The following is a 15,999-nucleotide window of genomic DNA, read 5'->3' as shown; positions in this document are numbered from 1 at the left end:
CATTTACCAAGTCAGGCCTCTCCAAAATCACCGTTGCTCACATGAATAGATGGCACTATTCCGGAAGATAAAACTGTCATGGACAGACCACTACCACGTAAGTCATGGTCATGTTGGCATCACATATGACCTGGACATTCATTGAATATGTGTGCTTTCTGTTTCGGTAAACGTGTTCGTGGATTGAAGGTGGGACTGTTTGCATGTGGGTGCAAGCAATGGTTCCAATTACGTTCGGAAAGTTTGCGATTTCAAAAAAAGGCCTGTTTGATGTCTCTAATTTCAGCTATGGCAGTGGGGAAATGTATTGACCAGCGCACCGTAGCAATGCGTCGAGTACCTGGGTGAATATTTGGCTGAGTGAAGGCTGAGATATGACAACTGCTGATGCTTTAACTGTTTGAAATGATCCGATGCCAAAATTTGTAATGTTGTCCTGAGTTTAACAACTGATGGAATGGAATGTGATCTCCGGTTGGAGGCTTCGATGTCTCTGATCTGGTTCAGAAGTATTGCGTGGCTGGTTAACCTGTACCGATTTGTGGATCGCTTAAAATGAAAAAGTATTATACGAGTTGAAAAAAATATTTCTGTGCGCTGTCTCTGTATATATCTTCGCCTTGCTCTTATAACTGGTGCAATATCAACGCTTTCAGACTCAATGGAAAATGCGCATCCTGGTTAAGACGTGCGTTTAGGAGGCAGAGAATTATCCCGCAAATTGAGACGTGCGCTCGACAGGCAGTTTTAGTAAATACCACGCAATACATCTAAGGCGCACTTACCTTCTCTCCTCCCATTAAATTGCGCTCCATGCCCACGTTCCACCCAGGTTTCCACCCACGTTTCCGTGCCTTTCCCTGTTCACACCCACAGGCGTTAATATGCGCTGCGCCCCATTAGTAAATACCGTTTTATGTTTACGACCGCTATTTTACGCCAGAAATGGGCGCAATCCTGTTAGTAAATCAGGCCCTCAGAGGACAAGGTTTACCTGGTGTTGTGAGGTTAGCGAAATGATTGCTCTCCTATATATTGTCGCGACGAAAGCCACTCTCTCGCAATTCCACAATCAATGGTCAAAAGGCCACATGTATTGATCTGAGGTTTATTGTAGTCATTAAGCCACAAAAAGGAGATGGTCCATGGATTAGCTCGAACTCATTGTATGAATGTCTGGTCAGACTTTTTAAAGGAACCTAGTTTCTCCCATTGTCTTGTGATTGGCTGTTCGCCAATCAGAATTTTCTATCTTATATTATATAACTCCTTAATGTGGGTGTTACCCCCTGGTGTGTGGTTTTTTTTTTAGTTGTGGCGCCTGGTGGGGCCCCTGGAATGTTACTGGAGATCACTTTTACGGCCGCATACATGTTTTCAAGCTGTTCAGCATGTTCACTGGTTTAAATGAGGCCTTTTATACTGATGAGTTAATCCATGTTCATCTAGTCATAGAAAAATATCCTTGTTTGACATCGAGAGCATTTTGGTGTTTATTTCCATTTTTCTTCTGATATATGACTACGTCCAAACCAAACTACCAAAGAATTTTCCCTCTGGACCGTGGTCATTGCCTTTCAGAGGCGACCTGTATCGCATTGATTTAAACTGAAGTGCTTAAAGGTAGGTCATGCAGGGGCAGCACATCTGCATATTATTTTGAAACCAAGCCCGGGATAAATGCAAAATAGGCCACGTGTTAAGGTAAAACAGTTGCATAAAGATCGTTTTCTGTTAATTCTAACAAAAAAATGCAAACTATAAACAGGTATAGTAACGTTGTGTAGAAACCGACCACACTCTTATTTGGAAAGTCCCTTGTGACTATCTACAGATGCTCAGATTATAATCAAACTATCTGTTGAAACTCTGTTACATACAATTCATGGTACCGGTTAGGGTTGTGGGTTGGATTTGGTGAAGGTGATGTTCAGTAAACAATTACAAAGACTGAACTTGAATTTCAATAAACCACCTGTAACATCTCTGTCGATGGACTAATCAAACAAAGTGTTACCTAATAACCTTAGAAACGCAGCATATTATTGACAACTGATTAACATGTATATTATAGCCATGAAGGCTTATAGACGATACCTATGAAGTGATTTTATGAGCCACTAGACCTTTAAACAAAGATAGGACTAGATTATGTCCTTGTATAGAGTGTGTGGAAATGTATCCATAATTACATAACACACATAATCTGTATCAATATCAAGAGTAGGTTTTTTAAAAAATAAATAGGCTAAGGGTTTTTCTAGAGTTCACTGTGGTAACTGCAGCCTGGTTAAACAAAACATGAGTAGTAACAACAAAAGGTTGAGTGGGCCTTTAATTTAAGCAGCATTTAACTCTGCTACAAACAAACCTGTGTATTTTTTGGTATTAGTTTTTAGAATGGTTCCAGAGTCAATACTCTCATTTTAGTTGTGTTGTATTAAAGAATTACGGGCACTGGAAAGGACACAGCAGCCTATGCATAATTTGCTCAACTCTAAAACAAGCCTGTCCTGTATTACTCTCCTTGGCCCTCGTTGTAATTACTTTATCTGCAATAAAATATGAACTTGTCTTAGTAGTGTAAATGCATGAAGTGACTTTGATATAAGATGTGATGAGGCTCGACTGTTATAATGCAATGTTGTATTACATTTTGGTTTATTCTATAGTGTTTTCATAGTTACATTTGGAAAGGTTACAAACAAATATGTTTTCTTCCTTTCAGTTTGCTGAAAAATATGGGCATATTTTCAGTATTCGATTGTTTGGACCACAGATGGTTGTCCTCAATGGACACAAACTAGTGAGAGACCACTCTTTGCTGATATTATAGGAGAAGACAAAGGTGATGTTTCCACCAAAGAAAAAACAGATGACGAGTATATCATTTAGACAATTGTGGAATACTACTGCATGTACCGTAGCCTATTCATTAGCATTGTAAAGTACAGTTTTATCCTGTTTGAAGTGTGTCTGTCTGGTCTCTGTGCTTAGGGGTGGTGACATCTAATGGATATCTTTGGAAGCAGCAGAGAAGGTTTGCCCTTCACACCCTGAGGAATTTCGCATTGGGCAAAAGAAGCCTTGAGCCTTTCATCCTTCAAGAAAGTAGATTTTTAAATGAAGCCCTTGTTAACGAGCAAGGTAAGTGAGAACAATGTATCTGTTACACAAACTCTGATACTGGAACAGATTATCGTTTGTGTCATGGAAAGCATTAACAATGCATAGAATAAGAATTAAAATTGACTTGGTATTGGGTTTAACCTGTTGTTGAGAGGATAGAGCTTGAGAAATAGATTAGCAATGAACACAAGTGGTGGATGCTGCAACAAGAATAAGCCGTCATATCAAAGACCTCAGAGACATTTCATGCAAAACAAGTATGCACCAGAGGAGGGTGCGCATATAGTAGCAGTCTCTGACCTGTCTCTTATCTGGTGAGCTAAACCAGGCTCTCCTGAAAAACATCAATGAGGTCATATTTCTGGAGGAAGGAGTATGAACTCAGGTGATCCTCCCTGCACACTTCTCTTAGCTTTTTTCCATATTTATGTTATAAATAATGATTGATATCTGTGACATTTTAAGTCAACATTCCATCATAATGAAATTGATTTTTGCTTTGTCTTTTCAGCTTACAGTATATTCCCATGGTTACTGCAACGAGTGCCTGGCCCACACAGGAAATACTAGTTTTTTGGAATAAAGTGATAGGCTTTGTAAAAAAGAGAATTGAGGACCATCGGGCAGACTATGATCCCTCAGCTCCTACAGATTATATTGATTGTTTCCTTGGAGAAATGGAAAAGGTGCTTTATTATAAACAAATACATGTAGTATTTAAAATGGTTTCAAACTCTCCCTCAACTCTCTCTCTCAGTTTATATTTCAGACAGACCTTCCTATTTTTTCTGTCTGATCACACTTTCTGTTTCATTCAATCTGTGTGGTCTGCCCTATGTCATTGTTTGTTCTTATGTTTCTCATGCCTCCAGTCTCAAAGTACTAACCACTGCCCCCTCTAGTGGAAGGATGATGAAGCATCAGGCTTTAATGTGGACAACCTGTCCATCTGCGCTCTGGACCTGTTTGTAGCAGGAACTGAGACCACATCTACTACCCTGTACTGGGGGCTGCTCTAGATGATTAAATATCCTGAGATACAGTGTGAGCGTTTACACAGTGTCAATCAAGATCTAACCACTAATAAAAGAGGATACATAATCCTTCACCATATTAAAGGTATTCTACCATACAATTTAATACAACATTTTCTGTTGCTTCAGGTTTAGGAAAGTGCAAGAGGAGATTGACAGCGTGGTTGGATCCTCACGACCGCCCTCCTTAACTGACAGGGAGAACATGCCTTACACTGATGCTGTTATCCATGAGACCCAGATAATCAGAAACATTCTGCCCTTGAATGTGAGCAGAAGTGCCACCAAAGACACCCAAATTGGCGACTACATCATTTCCAAGGTGAGCTTGGTACTTTCTCCTGCATATTAACATCTGCATCCTGAATGATTGTTTATTGTTTATTTGGATCACCATTATCTTCCACAAAGTGGTCGCTAGTCTCCCTGGGGTCCGATATTCATATACATTTAAGTAAAAGCAGTTCAGGTTATAAGAGAAAAAACATTGGAGAGTAAAAATTCAAGTTATACAAAGGGTATACATAAAACATGAATCATTTATATTTGTTTGCCATGAACATGTGTGCTGGTTCCTCAGGACACAATAGTGGTAGGCAACCTGATCTCAGACTCCTCACATCTTCAACCCAGGTCACTTCCTGGATGCAGAGGGAAAGTTCAGTAGAAGGGAGGCCTTCCTGCCTTTCTCTATTGGTACTTGTTTATCATTTAACATGTTAGCGTTGAGTCTTGACAGGTCTTGGCCAGATTGGTCACTCTAATAAGCAGGTAACAATAACAAATTTGCCCAGAGTTTGTGGTATTATTTTGAAATGTTGAAATGTACTAATTAAATCAGATGTTAAGGTTTTCACAATATGAGGCACTGTAGGACTTGTTACCTGCATACACTATGCTATTACGTACAATGCACACCTCTTACACTGCACATAGTGTTTCTGTTACCTGTCATTGTATTAATTAAACACATGAGCTCTGTGGTGTTCTGTGTGCTTTTTCTCAGGGAAGAGAGTGTGCCTGGGAGAGCAACTGGCCAGAATGGAGCTGTTCCTGTTCTTCACCTCACTGCTCCAGCGGTTCTCCTTCTCAGCACCACAGGGAGTAGAACCCAGTTTGGAGTACAGACTCGGAGCCACTCACAGCCCCCAACCCTATCAACTCTGTGCTGTTCCTCGCTGAGACGCTTAGCTGAGCACTTTCTTTAAACTGCTCTGCTGCTTCCCGATACACACACATATTTTTATGATTCCAGTATGTTGAATTGTACATAATATTCTACATAATGTTATTAATAATGCCAATGCTGGTAGTGAATTAATGTTCAAATCCTGGGTTCCATTGTGCTTGCTCTAAGGGGGTTCAGGCCCTGGGCTCTGCTAATAGCCTTGAGACAATTGTATTGTTTTTGGGGCTATGTAAATAAAATTTACTTGAATTGTAATATTTGGATCTAGTGAAATATTGTACAGTATTTAAAGCATTATAGAGGATAGTGTTGAGTTTTCACAGTTTTTAAACTTTTCCTTTGATTTCCTTCCTATTTCAATTATTGCAATTAAAAGGTCTATAAAATCATGTTTTAATACAGAGATGATCCGGTATAACCAATCTGGGTGTAAGTGGTGAGGGTAGTTGTCCTAAGTTAAAGGTATGAGGCCAGTATTACATAATCAATAAGTGTAGTTGTTTACATTGTTTTCTGTTTGGTGTATTACAAACAGGGTAATTCAAAATACATCACTACTCTGATTTTAAGTAGCTGACGTGTCATCGAAATTGCACATGGAAATGTTTTTAAGTGACGTTTAATCTTGTGACCACTACACTGAGGTAACACAGAATCGCTTTTATTTATTTAAAAACTTGGCTTATTTGGGCTCTTTCAGGGATGAGTAGGGTCTCTTAGGGTCTCTTAGAAATAAGCTGTGAATTATTTTAAACTTGAGCTTGGATTTGAGAACATTTTAAAGTAGGAAGTAAATAGACATGGATTTATCTGAAGAATTTTGAGTACTACTGTTAATGCACACACACACACACACACACACACACTAACACACACACACACACACACACACACACACACACACACACACACACACACACACACACACACACACACACACACACACACACACACAAACAAACACACACACACACACAAACACACACACACACACACACACACACACACACACACACACACACACACACACACACACACACACACACACACACACACACACACACACACACACACACACACACACACACACAAACAAACACACACACACACACACACACACACACACACACACACACACACACAGAGACTCAGCCATCCTGCTCTATGAGAGCATCAAGCCTAGTCCCCAGTGATAAAAAAATCCAGTTTGCCTTACACTGCAGACATGAGACATGACTCACCAAAGGTGTTGACTTCTGCCCTCTGCAGTTCACTAACATATCAGCACTAGAATGCCATTTCTGTTTATTGTTTTAAAGGAAAAACATTTTTTTATTGTCACGATTTCTGACTATGGGCTTTGACTGTCTGGGTAGTTATTTGTGACTTGCCAAAACCCATGGCTATCTGCCTATCTACGGGCCTCTATTGGTTGTATGTTTGTTATATGTTGACCTGACTGGCCAATGTCTGTGACAGTTGCTGTAACATGTTTGTCATGTGTGGTCATTTCCTTCTCAAAACGCCAATTTGAGTTCTCTTTTAAAATTTGGTTCCTGTAAGCACACAAACCCCCAGAAGTGTGTGTTTCAAAATATATATATATTTATACATTCTTAAATGTTCTGTGAGGTAGGATCTGTTGTGTCCTGATCATGGTCGACTTAGGGAATAAAAGCTGGCTTGTGTTTTTCTGATGGATTTGATGTGTGCATCAAAGGACAATGAAGAGTCCAGCTTGACACCAAGGTTTGTGACGAGTGTTCGTGATTTGGGTGATACCGGCCTTTTTTGTTTGATGGGGCGTGCCAATTGCTTCAGACTTGCCACCATTTAGCTGTAGTGAGTTGTTGCTCATCAAGTGCTGGATGTCATCCAGGCATTTGGTAGTCTGTGATAGTGCCAGGTGTTTGTCGGGTGAAGTTCGGATGTAGATTTGTGTGTCATCTGCATAGGAGTGAAATGGGATGTTATGACCTCGAAGTATGTTTCCCAGGGGTAGCATGTAAATTAAAAAAAGCAGGGGGCCCAGGACTGACCCCTGGGGGACACCGGAGGTAACACACCTAATGCTGGAGGTGCTGGATATTGCTAAGGGCAACATATTCCTTCCGTCCTGTGAGATAGGAATAAAAGAAGTCCAGGGCAGTGCCTGTAATTCCCACCTCCTGGAGGCGCCGAAACAGGATATTATGGTCCACTGTATCAAAAGCGGCGCTCAGATCCAGCAGGACTAGTAGGCTGGGTGAGCCAGAGTCTAATGACATTAGGAGGTCATTTTCCACCCTCACCAGAGCAGTTTCGGTGCTATGGGAAGGTCTGAAACCAGACTGGAAGGATTCATAAAGCTGGTGGGAGTGGAGATGGTTATGGAGTTGGAGGGAGACGACCTTTTCCAGGACCTTAGCTAGGAAGGGGAGGTTTGAGATAGGACGGTAGTTCGAGAGGTCCTCACGGTCCAGATAGTGCTTTTTGAGCACAGGTTTGATGGCTGCCAGTTTGAGGGAGGGGGCTACTTTACCAGTAGAAGGGACGTGTTTATCATGTGGGTTGCAGTGGGGACAATGGCTGTGAGGCATGCTTTCAATGAGATTTGGGGATGGATCCAAAGAGCTAGTGAAGGAGTTCATTTTTAAAACAATGCTGGAGAGCTCAGCTTGGGTGACCTCAGCAAAATGATCTACAAAGGTAAGTTGAGGGCAGCTTGAGACAATATTATCAATTGTTAATCAGTTGTTGCATAACTTTTGCACATATTTGGCAGAGATATAGTAAAAACATTTACATTTGTAATTAACGTTTACTATTTTTTTTAAGTGGCCTACCCTTTTTATAATGGTCAGTTTACTTTGTCTTATCCCATAGGGAAATACATGGGCTTTTATGTCCATTTATTGACTTGAGGATTATTTTCAGGGAGAGGCACAGGTAAGGCTTGGTTGGCTAGATTATCATGTAATGAACTATAATAGCAAGAGGCCATAATCAGGCACACCTGCCAGCCACTGAGAGATTACTAACGACTCTAATAGACTGTCCAAAGGTTTCACAGACAGCCCAGCGAGCTTTGTTAGATAGCTTGGGAAAACATGGTGGAAATGCAAAGTCATGGTCAACACTAAAGCACTGCAGACTGCTGTTTTTGTCTCTGTGTGCTTAAGCACACCCTTGGGTTGCCTCCCCTGAGACAGAGCCGGAAGAGAGTAGTTGCTCTGTTGACGTGTGTGTGTGTATGTGTGTGTGTGTGTGTGTGTGTGTGTGTGTGTGTGTGTGTGTGTGTGTGTGTGTGTGTGTGTGTGTGTGTGTGTGTGTGTGTGTGTGTGTGTGTGTGTCTAGAGGGGGTAGGGCAGCTGGACTGCCTGTTATGTAAGCTGAGTTCAGGCCAGTTTTCCTGGAATATCTGAGGGTGAATAGAAGTGCACACATTCCTTTTATGCACTCACTTGAACCCCACTCCGAAAGGAGGCAACAATGTATTTTCATCAGAGTATAAAATAGTAAAGGGCAAACAGTTTCTGTGAATCCTCACAATCTCACATTAAACTTTTGTTTTGGTCGATATCACTGTTTGACAGTTCTATACCTACACTACACACTTTTGAAAATGTTTTGTATTGTAGCTCACCCCCTTCAGAACCCCTAAAGCGAAATGTATACCCGCCACACCTGTCGTTGCGCAGGCCTAAGAGTGAAATCATATTTGTAATCAAGACTTAAACACATTAGAGGTTAGTGTTGCAGTAATTTTATTCAGTAGACTTATCACTGTCAACTGTATAGCTCAGATACAACCATCAAACCTTTCAGCACTTACTGTGTGTCTTTCTGTACACCATTGGCTATACATTGGCTATTTTTTAAGGGCTAGTTAATGCATTGTTCTAAGCTGAGTCATCTGTGAAGTGGGTGTGGTCCTGGGAAATCAAGAAGTATTCTGGGTGGGAGAGGTGAGGAAGACACCTATGGTATCACACCTATGTAGGACACAGCATTCCAAATGGCAGGATTCTTATCCAGAGACCCCTACATTCTAACCTAAGTCTAATTAAGAGGCAAAAATAGAAATAGTTATGAGATTTAATGGTTTATTGTCAATCATTAGTAATTCTGATCTTTAATCATGATTTGCAACTCCTCCAAAAGACAACATTAAGCAGGCTTATACATTTTATAGGAACAACGATAACTGGGTTTTTCACAATTATTGACATATACTGTACATGCAGAAATCTAAAGTGCAGATCAAGGGAAACATGCTATCTTTACATTGTTCAGCAGTTATTTGAACATTTACATATGATACCAGATCAGTTTTATTTTGTGACTATTTTTGTTTGTTTGTTTGTTTGTATGTTTGTTTGTTTGTGTGTTTCTGAAGTGGCGGGGGCTTGGCCAACACATCATGCACTTGGGCACCGTCAGCGTGGCTTGACACAGATCTTGTGGGGAGGAGGTGAGTAGGCGAAGCCCATCACTCCCTCCAGACCTAGCTCCACACCAGGGAGTGAGGAGAAGGAGAACCTCTGCATCAGTGAGGTGAACAGCAGGAAGAGCTCCATGCGAGTCAGCTGTTCTCCTAGACAAACTCTTTTCCCTGGGGACATTAATAATTCATGTTACAACATGAAGATAAATACCAGGCCTACATGCACATAGATCCCCAAGCAAAAATCAAGAATCAACAACAACAACAACAGCAATATTCTGTCTGGTGAGCGATTAATCATTAACTACCACTGCAACAGCATGTTTGATAATGACTTTGTGTGCTCAAATGTGTAACTGATGCGAATGTGTGTTGATAGATTAAGAAAAAGATTCATGGCTTGATAAACAATATTTGGTCACCTGCTGAAAATGGAAGAAAAGCATCTCTTCGGCGGAAGTGGCCCTCAGCATTCAGGAAGTGGTCAGGGTTGAAGAGGTGAGGTGTTGCCCACTCATTTTTATCATTCAGCACAGACGACAGGTTTGCTGTCACCATTGTCCCCTAAACAGAACACATAACAATGTGCTGTTTATTACTAGTTTGTTGCAAATAATTCATGCTGTATTCACAAAGGGCTTGGAGTTGTTTTAACACTGTTCATACAATCATCTCAAAAGTCAAACCTCTTATGTTTCAATGCAGGATACTCACTGGTGTTATCAATGATCAATAGCTTACGCTTTATTGGTAACAAGGTATTGCTCTGATACTGGCTGGTCAAATGATTGTTTGTCCAAAGTTCAAAGTTTATTTACCTTGGGTATAAAGTATCCACCCAATGTGGTATCTTTGGATGCTATTTCGGAAATCCTAGTGGTAGAACATTGCCAAATCTCTGAGTTTCATGGATGACTGCTTCGGTATATGGCAGCTTTGGTCTGTCTGTCATATCAGGGAGCCGTGACTGACCAATCACACTGTCTATCTCAGCCTGGACCTTTTCTGCAGAAGAGAAGCAGACCTTATCACTTAGATATAGCCTCATAAAGCTGATGTTTATAGTCTAGGAAACGTCTGATTACTCTATGTAGGCACTGTGGTCAGTATTAATGCATTAGCCTGGATACCAGACCGAACTTAGCCCCGCCCACAACATTTGAGGTCTGGAAGTTCGGTCTGGCACTGCTCCGTTGGGGAGAAATTATCAGAAGGCAGGATTCTGCCGGACCAATCAAATTGTCAGGGTGGGCTTTATACGATGATGGAGAGATGATCAACCGTAACGTTATCAACTACGTCACCAACGCTTGGTTTGAGTTCGTATTTAACAAACATGGCTGCCGCTGGAGAGCTAAAATTTGGGGATTCAAGTCTGTTTTAGAAGACACTGACAGCGCATTCATTTTGAAAGAGGAACAGAGACACGCTATCAAGGTATTTGTCGATCGAAAAGATGTTTTTGCCGTCCTTCCTACGCGATACGGTAAAAGTTGAATGTATCAGCTGGCCACGATGGTCATAGTACGTTGCTCTGACTGGTTCTAGGTATATCCAATTGAGCGAAGAGGCATTTCGTTTGAAACATGCCCCATAATCACAGCCCAATGGAGCAGTATCAGACTCATATTCTGACTAGAATTATGAGTATGACATCGTCAGGCTATTAATGCATTACAATAAACATTAACCATAAGTTTTTCTCTTGTTACCACTGTTGTTGCAACTGGACATTACATGGTAGATGAGCATTTTCATGGCCCTCAGTGACGATATTGGAATGAATGATTTTGACCAGGCATCACAGTGGTCAAAACCGTACTGATCACATACCCTGTATCTCAGGGTACTTTATCATGAAGTACAGGCCCCAGCGTAGCGTAGTGGCTACTGTCTCTGTCCCTGCCTCCACCATGTCCAGGGCGCAGACGACCAGGCACTCCAGGTTAAATCCTGCCTCATCATCCTTACTCTGAGAGGCAGAGAGAAACGGGAAGGAAGAACATACTTATACAGGAACTGCGTATGGCTGTATGTCTGGGCTCTGTAAAGCATTTGGAGACGGTTTTATTTGTTTTGACGCTATATCAATAAAATTGAATTGAATGTCTGTCTGTATGATGGCAGAATAAGATATGGCTGAATCTCCCTTCAATGTCAGTCTAATTTAAAACGTCCATGAATGTTAATGTTGCCTAATGGTGTTCAATCTAAATCTAATGTAGAAAATCTAATGTAAAAAACAGAAAAATGTTTAACAGAAAAAAACAATACATGTCCTGGATTCAGGGCCCAATCTGACATTTTTCCAACAAGAACAAACTGCCTTAGGTCCTTAAGACCTTTCCATCTCACCCAGATAGACGTCACATAATCACGTGGGTCTCACCTTCTCTATCTCACCCAGATAGACGTCCACATAATCATGTGGGTCTGACGGATCCCTGTCCTCAACGTGTTTCTGGATCTCCTGTCGCAGGAAGTCCGTGACTTTGGCGTAGTTGGAGTGAATTACCTGGTGGGGGCCTGGCAGGTAGTGGAAGAGCCCAGGGAAGGCGTTGTACAGCTGGGGAAGAATCACACATCAACAGCGATGAACATGGGAATGTAGATTAAGTTTGTTCATGTCATGCTGTGTATCAAACCTTTATTTGTCATACTGTGTATCAAATGTTTATTTCATTAATTTATAATAATTATTGTGTGTGTGCTAAAAAAAAAGCTTTGTACACAGGCTGTTAATTCAGGAGGACAGGAGGGGTGTAAATAGATTGGCTGTTGAGCTTAAATGTCCAAAAACTTTAGCCAGCATCATGATTGTAACTTATAACAGCACCGACCTGTGCCTGCGCAGACCCAGCCAAAAGAACCGCCTCGGTGTCTGCCCGGAGAAAGTATTGGAACCGCTCATCACTGTAGTCAAACCGACGCCCAAAAACGACGGACAAGATAACATTTGCTGTTGCACTGTTCAGCTTCATCTGGGGATCAAATGGGTCTTCAGGACCAAATAAAAACAACAAAAAGGAACAAAGATAATCATCAAGAATGCTTGGAAATATTCTGCTGATGAGAATAGATTGACTGCACTACCACTTTTTTGTTTTGTTCAGCAGTTTCAATTTTGCACCTTTGCTTATAAATCCCTCCGGCCATTTTTTTTCATGGGGACATGCTTCAACAACAACAAGGGGATGGCTTGCATATGCAACACATGTAGTCACTGTGTATAAAAATAAGGTACTGCTACTAATGAGTGTTGACTGCCAAAGAGAGCTTTCACTGACTTTGTCCCCTTACCTATGACACAGAGATAGTACATGTCAGAATGACAAATGGAATTACATACCCGACCTGACCACTCTTTGAAGTTGTACCTTCGGTCCACAGTCTCCCATTAATAATCACCAGCTTTACCAGCCATCCATTCACCTGGGTGCAGCCTCATTGATTTCTACTGACATTGCTTTAGTGGTATACGGGTCTCGGGTTACTCTGAGTATGTATTAATGTCTAAGCATGGGATTGATCTGTCTTTGACAGCACAGTGTTGTTTGTGTTGTTGTGATTGTTGTTGTTTGTATGTGACTCTCACCTCGTTCCTCCTTGAAGGCTTCACACAGGTAGTGGCACTCTTGCTGGATGTGAAGCTCCAGAGTTTTCCTGCCTTCCCCAAAGTGTCTTAGATGGGCGTTGGCAAATTTCTTCTGTATCTTCCACATATACCCGTTACTCAAGGCAATTCCTTAATTCATGCAGATTAATACAGTTAAAATCTAAATGTTTAAGATACAGCATATGGCCATACGAAACATGCATGTCAACATTTCAATCATGCAGCACAATATTGGTTTCCTTACTCACCAATTCCTTTAAAGACCTTATGGAACAGAGGAACAACAGGCCGGTCTGCAAAACTGTCCAACTGAGTCACAAGGGCCTCCTTCACCATCTTGTATCCTGATATAAACACTGTCTTCTCATTGCCCCACCTCAGGCTGAAGACATCTCCATACACCTCAGCGAGCTTTACAAAGGAAACAGACAGTGTAACAGAAGGTCAGAGATATCCTTACACATCATTCTAAGTAAATGGACACACTTCTTTCTTTTCTTTTATTCACATGTTTTCTATTTCGTTTTTCAGTAAAGGTACAGTCCTCGATTCTAGCTAACGGTTGTTGATGTTTTAACTAATATTTGAGCTAAGGTTTAGATTTCAGCCAATTCAATTATACTCCTACCCTCTGTGGTCCAAAAGCAACATGCCGATTGGCTGGAAAAGTGTATGGCTCGAGCCAAGCCACTTTGTTTGTTTTCCATTTACAGAGCCAACATTGTGCACAGACACCAGTTGATTTTAAGTGCACAATCTAAAACTATGATTTTTTTTTTTTTTTTTTTTTTTTACAAATGCTCAGTGCAAATGCATGAATGTGAAACAGCATATTGTTTTCTTTTTCCGTTTCTTACCTTTTCCATAGTTCTGAAATCTACTCCTGTGAAGACATTCCCAAAGACCGGAAGAGGCCAGGGTCCAGGTGGGTAATTTGTAGGGTTTTTGTTCCTGATCACATCCACCACAATCAAGAGAATACAGATAACAACTAACCATCCTTTTAAATCAAGCAAATCTAGCACCATGTGCAGAATCATGGCTCTGTGTGTTGCACAGGGAGAGTCTTCCTGTGAATGCTTCTCTGCTGTGAGTGGCTATTTAATCTGTGCCGTGCATTATGTAACCCATTCCACATTCTTCCTAAGAGTGAGGGGCTGTGGTGGGTGGAACTTCCTTTGTTTATAGAAATATGTGACAGCCTATTTATGCTCGATAACTCTCTGTAATGGGAGTGAAGTTCACTCAAAGTAAACTGCCTGAATAAAACTTGGAGTTGTGCCAAAAGTTCTCCTTGTCCAAAATTAATCTCTGAGAAGACAGGCATCAGATGTTTGTCTCTGCACCATGAGTACCAGGCAGAGTCTGATTAGCAAAGGACATGTTCAGATGAAAAGAGTCATAGGAAATGTTTTCTAGCTGATGTCTGTTTGATTCAAACTGATATCCACAACAATAAATGTAGTTTGGAGGTGTGATCTGAATTTCTGACTGTTATTCATTACAGTATATTGGTAATATAATTTAGAGCACTTTTTAGTGTAGAGTCACATGCCAGTGCTGGTCCCATGTGGATGTTCTCAGGAGAAGCAGTGGCTCACAAACATGTCTCGTATAGACTGACCTGGCAGCCTCCAGGTGTGAGAGAAAATGTGGATGTTCTCAATAGAAACAGTGACTTACCTCAGGTATGTGGAATTTGCATTTTTTTGAGCTGGACAAACATGTCCCATACAGGCTGTTCAATTTACACACATCCCTTCCGTGTTCTGAAATGCGGACTCTACCCTTAAACGTTTAGCTGTGTTTAGCTCATTTATACAATTTAGACCCATGTTGCTGATGTTCTCAGCAAGTGCTTGAAAGCCCTATTGTTTAAGCCTTTTCATTTTAAATTTAAGCCAAATAAATCATGCTTTGATTAAATAGTCTCTAGTGCGATAACCCTTATGTGGACCTAGCCCTTAGTTTGGTAGTTGCATCATGTGATGTGTAATCAGTCCAGTATCAGTATAATATGCACTGGTTAATAATTTCACCAACAAATACATGACCTCTCTCCCTATCTGTGATGCTTGAAATTGTTCAGACAAAATGTGCAGAGATATTTGTTGCTGATTATATGAAATAGTAATTATACTACTATAAGTAAAGTCCATTCAAAAGTTAAGTTACTTCAGAACTCTTTTCCACTGTTTTCTCATTGCATTTCAATAAGTGCTTCTTGAAAGATCCTATAGAAAGTGATCGGTGAAATACATTTTTGAAAGTAACCTTTCACAGGACCTGCACATTTGCGTTGAACCAGAGCCGGTCCTGGCCTCCCTGGGGCCCTAAGCAAAATTCTGTTAAGGGTTCACCTGACCTCGTAGGCCAGATAAACAACTGCTGTTGCCACACAGTCACACCTGACAGCCCAGGGCTCTCATTACAATCCCTCCTTTAAAACTCCCTCCTTGCTTCTTCTGTCTGTGTAAGTGTAATTAGGCCTATACAGAGCAGAATGAGGTATAAACATACAATATTTATTGAATTGAATATTTTCTATAGAAACTAAAAATAACTGAATATTTAAGAAATTGTAGAAAATAATAAAATATAACAC

The 15,999-nt window shown here is 40.9% G+C and overlaps 2 pseudogenes across 2 annotated transcripts; one reads left to right on the top strand and one right to left on the bottom strand.

Moving 5' to 3' along the window:
- The first annotated feature begins 2,875 nt into the window (after positions 1-2,875).
- On the top strand, positions 2,876-5,345 carry LOC308382760 (cytochrome P450 2J4-like; annotated as a pseudogene). Its single transcript has 7 exons — positions 2,876-2,882; positions 2,998-3,147; positions 3,721-3,815; positions 4,032-4,171; positions 4,299-4,485; positions 4,775-4,859; positions 5,170-5,345. The product of its transcript is annotated as a cytochrome P450 2J4-like (transcript).
- A 3,853-nt stretch (positions 5,346-9,198) lies between these two features.
- Positions 9,199-14,487, bottom strand: LOC308361308 (cytochrome P450 2J2-like; annotated as a pseudogene). Its single transcript, XR_013969101.1, has 9 exons — positions 14,252-14,487; positions 13,643-13,805; positions 13,374-13,523; positions 12,619-12,776; positions 12,168-12,344; positions 11,612-11,750; positions 10,597-10,783; positions 10,201-10,342; positions 9,199-9,946 (listed from the first exon to the last, which is right to left on the bottom strand). The product of XR_013969101.1 is annotated as a cytochrome P450 2J2-like (transcript).
- Between the last annotated feature and the right edge of the window lie 1,512 nt (positions 14,488-15,999).

This window comes from Sprattus sprattus (genome assembly GCF_963457725.1).
Source record: "Sprattus sprattus genome assembly, chromosome: 2".
Taxonomy (NCBI): domain Eukaryota; kingdom Metazoa; phylum Chordata; class Actinopteri; order Clupeiformes; family Clupeidae; genus Sprattus; species Sprattus sprattus.
The sequence above is the reverse complement of the archived record's forward strand: the minus strand, read 5'-3'. Positions and strand labels throughout refer to the sequence as shown.